Source organism: Bombina bombina, chromosome 1 (genome assembly GCF_027579735.1).
Source record: "Bombina bombina isolate aBomBom1 chromosome 1, aBomBom1.pri, whole genome shotgun sequence".
Taxonomy (NCBI): domain Eukaryota; kingdom Metazoa; phylum Chordata; class Amphibia; order Anura; family Bombinatoridae; genus Bombina; species Bombina bombina.
The window spans coordinates 1,343,805,297-1,343,811,622 of record NC_069499.1 but is presented as its reverse complement, the minus strand read 5'-3'; positions in this window follow the sequence as shown (position 1 = coordinate 1,343,811,622).

Genomic DNA, 6,326 nt, shown 5'->3' with positions numbered 1-6,326 from the left:
AAGATGATCGTATCCCAATGAAGGGATAAAAAAGCGCGCTGATATTAAAAGGGATAAAGTAAAAAAAAATATATAAAATATTGAACAAGGTAATATACTTTTAAATCTAGTAGAACAGGTCTACCGTATCAGTCCTGAAAAATGTCCATATAGTGGTGGTAGGTTGAAGGGATAGAAGTATCCTCCTTTCTGACATCAAGAGTCAGGCTGCTCCTCTTGATCCCAGAGAGTATAGGACAACTGTTGAAATACAAAGAGTAGAGAGAGGGCGCCACAATAGCGTGATATCGTCTGGAAATGCAGGTACAGGTGATAGTAAGTATTATGCTTACCAAATGGTGTAGCACTGTACTGTGACCAGTGCGTGAAAGCAGGCTAGCACTCAGCAGTGGCTAGTACACTGTGGAAACCAAGGCTCCAAGGGTACTTTTCCTGGTTCCAGCTTGATGTATGCCTCCTAGTGGCTGGACTTCAAATACTGCAAAGGTAGAATCTTTCTGTGTGTTGTTCTATTAGTATTGAAATACTGCAACACAGACAACTTCATATAGATAATAGCTTTAACCCCTTAATGACCGGACCATTTTTAAATTTTCTTACCCTTAATGACAATGGCTATTTTTACATTTCTGCGGTGTTTGTGTTTAGCTGTAATTTCCCTCTTACTCATTTACTGTACCCACACATATTATATACCGTTTTTCTCGCCATTAAATGGACTTTCTAAGGATACCATTATTTTCATCATATCTTATAATTTCCTATAAAAAAAATATAAAATATGAGGAAAAAATTGAAAAAAACACACTTTTTCTAACTTTGACCCCCAAAATCTGTTACACATCTACAATCACCAAAAAACACCTATGCTAAATAGTTTCTAAATTTTGTCCTGAGTTTAGAAATACCCAATGTTTACATGTTCTTTACTTTTTTTGCAAGTTATAGGGCCATAAATACAAGTAGCACATTGCTATTTCCAAACAACTTTTTTTCAAAATTAGCGCTAGTTACATTGGAACCCTGATATCTGTCAGGAATACCTGAATATCCCTTGACATGTATATATTTTTTTTTAGAAGACATCCCAAAGTATTGATCTAGGCCCATTTTGGTATATTTCATGCCACCATTTCACCGCCAAATGTCATCAAATAAAAAAAAAAGTTCACTTTTTCACAAATTTTGTCACAAACTTTAGGTTTCCCACTGAAATTATTTACAAACAGCTTCTGCAATTAAGGCACAAATGGTTGTAAATGCTTCTTTGGGATCCCCTTTGTTCAGAAATAGCAGACTTATATGGCTTTGGCATTGCTTTTTGGTAATTAGAAGGCCACTAAATGCTGCTGCGCACCACACGTAAATTATGCCCAGCAGTGAAGGGGTTAATTAGGTAGGTTGTAGGGAGCTTGCAGGGTTAATTTTAGCTTTAGGGTAGAGATCAGCCTCCCACCTGACACATCCCACCCCCTGATCCCTCCCAAACAGTTCTCTTCCCTCCCCCACCCCACAATTGTCCCCGCCATCTTAAGTACTGGCAGAAAGTCTGCCAGTACTAAATAAAAGGAGTTTTTCTTTTTTTTAATAAAAAAAAATAAAATGTTTTAGCTGTGATGGACCCCTGCCTTAGCCCCAACCTCCATGATCCCCCTCTCCCCTACCTAATTGCCGCCATCTTGGGTACTGGCAGCTGTCTGCCAGTACCCAATTTGCACCAAAAACAAGTGTTTTTTTATCTTTTTTGCAATTTTTAATGTTTTCTGTAGTGTAGCAGCCCCCCACAATACCCCAACCCCCTCCCAGATCCTTATATATTTAATTTTTTTAATTCTATTTTCCCCCCTCTTCCCTTCTCATTGGTGTCAGTGGCCAGCTAATCGCGCGCGCACGCGCGCCCCCCGCACGCTCCCGGCACCCGGCGTGCACATAGCACTTACAGAAACCGGATGCCGGGTAGCGATGGGCCGCCCACCCGCCTCCCTGATATGCTCCCACCCACCAACGAACCGGCACCATCGCTACCGGTGCAGAGAGGGCCACAGAGTGGCTCTCTCTGCATCGGAGTCTTCTGAAAAGGTATTGCAGGATGCCTCCATATGGAGGCATCACTGCAATACCCTGAGAGCTGCTGGAAGCGATTGCGATCGCTTCCAGCACTCTCTTAGACAACTGACGTACCAGGTACGTCTATTGTCATTAACTGGTTGTTAATGCATGACGTACCTGGTACGTCAGTTGTCATTAAGGGGTTAATGTTATGACGCGTTTCTCAACCCCAACTGGGTCGTTTCATCAGATAAAAAAAGTGAATGCAATCATTAACAATTGTTGACAATTTATACACATTTGTGTGTCTAAAAAGAAGTTGTCATCAGATATTTAATCCAATAGAAATACATTTGTATGTGTTCAGCTGTGGAATCCAAATCAGGCTCCCAGCTGTTACAAATTGGTAATTTAAAAGGTAACACAGTTAAAATGAAAAGTGTGTATAAATAGGAGTCTAAACTTTTTTAACCTGTTAATTGTATTGTGAAAGTAAAAAAGTTTAATCCCTTTGTTTTCATTCAAAATTGACACATATGTGACCTCACTTAATAATTTGTTGCAGTGTACACAATCTTTTTAGATAAAGGGGATGGAATGTTTGATTGAAGAAATAACTAAAAAAGGGAGGGTGTATGTATAAAAAACAGATTGTTTATTGAAAAAAGGGGTTTTTTTTCACCCTCGTATATATGTATATATGTATGTATGTGTATATATATATATATATATATATATATATATATATATATACACATATACATACAGGGAGTGCAGAATTATTAGGCAAGTTGTATTTTTGAGGATTAATTTTATTATTGAACAACAACCATGTTCTCAATGAACCCAAAAAACTCATTAATATCAAAGCTGAATAGTTTTGGAAGTAGTTTTTAGTTTGTTTTTAGTTATAGCTATAGCTATTTTAGGGGGATATCTGTGTGTGCAGGTGACTATTACTGTGCATAATTATTAGGCAATTTAACAAAAAACAAATATATACCCATTTCAATTATTTATTTTTACCAGTGAAACCAATATAACATCTCAACATTCACAAATATACATTTCTGACATTCAAAAACAAAACAAAAACAAATCAGTGACCAATATAGCCACCTTTCTTTGCAAGGACACTCAAAAGCCTGCCATCCATGGATTCTGTCAGTGTTTTGATCTGTTCACCATCAACATTGCGTGCAGCAGCAACCACAGCCTCCCAGACACTGTTCAGAGAGGTGTACTGTTTTCCCTCCTTGTAAATCTCACATTTGATGATGGACCACAGGTTCTCAATGGGGTTCAGATCAGGTGAACAAGGAGGCCATGTCATTAGATTTTCTTCTTTTATACCCTTTCTTGCCAGCCACGCTGTGGAGTACTTGGACGCGTGTGATGGAGCATTGTCCTGCATGAAAATCATGTTTTTCTTGAAGGATGCAGACTTCTTCCTGTACCACTGCTTGAAGAAGGGGTCTTCCAGAAACTGGCAGTAGGGCTGGGAGTTGAGCTTGACTCCATCCTCAACCCGAAAAGGCCCCACAAGCTCATCTTTGATGATACCAGCCCAAACCAGTACTCCACCTCCACCTTGCTGGCGTCTGAGTCGGACTGGAGCTCTCTGCCCTTTACCAATCCAGCCACGGGCCCATCAAGACTCACTCTCATTTCATCAGTCCATAAAACCTTAGAAAATTCAGTCTTGAGATATTTCTTGGCCCAGTCTTGACATTTCAGCTTGTGTGTCTTGTTCAGTGGTGGTCGTCTTTCAGCCTTTCTTACCTTGGCCATGTCTCTGAGTATTGCACACCTTGTGCTTTTGGGCACTCCAGTGATGTTGCAGCTCTGAAATATGGCCAAACTGGTGGCAAGTGGCATCTTGGCAGCTGCACGCTTGACTTTTCTCAGTTCATGGGCAGTTATTTTGCGCCTTGGTTTTTCCACATGCTTCTTGCGACCCTGTTGACTATTTTGAATGAAACGCTTGATTGTTCGATGATCACGCTTCAGAAGCTTTGCAATTTTAAGAGTGCTGCATCCCTCTGCAAGATATCTCACTATTTTTGACTTTTCTGAGCCTGTCAAGTCCTTCTTTTGACCCATTTTGCCAAAGGAAAGGAAGTTGCCTAATAATTATGCACACCTGATATAGGGTGTTGATGTCATTAGACCACACCCCTTCTCATTACAGAGATGCACATCACCTAATATGCTTAATTGGTAGTAGGCTTTCGAGCCTATACAGCTTGGAGTAAGACAACATGCATAAAGAGGATGATGTGGTCAAAATACTCATTTGCCTAATAATTCTGCACTCCCTGTATATGTGGTGTGTTTGTAAATAATTGTTTGATATGTGTATATGTAAAAAACGATGGTTTTTGAAGAAAGATATCTTTCTTCCTATAAGTCATGTGTGTTATTTGTAAATGGTTATTTGTTAATTGACAATCTATGTCCAGATTTTTATTTGTAATATCTAAGGTTTAAACTAAAATGAAAGAGGATTCTGATTCATATGATGTCTAATTTTTCTCATTATAGGTTACTATACAAATAACATAATTTATGCTTACTTGATAAATTTATTTCTCTTGTAGTGTATCCAGTCCACGGATCATCCATTACTTATGGGATATATTCTCCTTCCCAACAGGAAGTTGCAAGAGTCCACCCACAGCAAAGCTGCTATATAGCTCCTCCCCTAACTGCCATTACCAGTCATTCGACCGAAAACATGCAGAGAAAGGAAAACCATAGGGTGCAGTGGTGACTGTAGTTTAATGGAAAAATGACCTGCCTTAAAGTGACAGGGCGGGCCGTGGACTGGATACACTACAAGAGAAATAAATTTATCAGGTAAGCATAAATTATGTTTTCTCTTGTTAAGTGTATCCAGTCCACGGATCATCCATTACTTATGGGATACCAATATCAAAGCTAAAGTACACGGATGATGGGAGGGACAAGGCAGGTACTTAAACGGAAGTTACCACTGCCTGTAAAAAACCCTTTCTCCCAAAAATAGCCTCCGAAGAAGCAAGGTATCAAATTTGTTAAATTTGAAAAAGTATGAAACGCAGACCAAGACTCCGTCTTGTAATCTGTTCAACAGAAGCCACATTTAAAAAAAGGCCCAAGTGAAAACCACAGCTCTAGTAGAATGAGCTGTAATCCCTTCAGGAGGCTGTTGTCCAGCAGTCTCATAAGCTAAATGAATTATGCTTTTTAACCAAAAAGACAGAGAGGTTGCTGAAGTCCTTTGACCTCTCCTCTGTCCAGAATAGACAACAAACAAGGTGAATGTTTGATGAAAATCTGTAGTAGCTTGTAAGTAAAACTTTAAAACACGAACCACGTCCAAATTGTGTAATAGACGTTCCTTCTTTGAAGAAGGATTAGGATACAAGAATGGAACAACAATCTCTTGAGTGATATTCTTGTTAGATACCACCTTAGGTAAAAACCCAGGTTGGTACACAGGACTACCTTATCCGTACGGAGAACCAGATAAGGAGAATCACATTGCAACGCAGATAACTCGGAGAATCTATGAGCCGAGGAAATAGCTACCAAAAAGGAACTTTCCAAGATAGAAGTTTGATATCTATGGAATGAAAAGGTTCAAATGGAACTCCTTGAAGAACCTTAAGAACCAGCTTTAAGCTCCATGGCGGAGCAACATTTTTAACCACAGGCTTGGTTCTAACCAAAGCCTGACCAAATGCCTGAACGTCTAGAATACCTGCCAGACGCTTGTGCAAAAGAATAGACAGAGTAGAAATCTGTCCTTTTAAAGAACTAGCTGACAACCCTTTTCTCAAAATCATCTTGGAGAAAAGATAATATCCTGGGAATCCAGACTTTACTCCATGAGTAACCCTTGGATTCATAACAATAAGATATTTACACCATATCTTATGTTAAATTTTCCTAGAGACAGGCTTTTATGCCTGTATTAAGGTATCAATTACTGACTCGGAGAAGCCATGCTTTGATAACATCAAGCGTTCTGTCTCCAGGCAGTCCATCTCAGATTAGTTATATTTAGATGGTTGAAAAGACCCTGAGGTAGAGGGTCCTGTCTCAGAAGCAGAGACCGTGGTGGAAAGGATGACATGTCCACCAGATCTGCATACCAGGTCCTGCGTGGCCACGCAGGCGCTGTCAAAAGCACCAAAGCACTCTCCTGCTTGATCTTGTGCAAACCCCTCTGGAGGGAATTCCCACTCCCCCGGATGAAAAGTCTGACGACTTAGAAAATCTGCCTCCCAGTT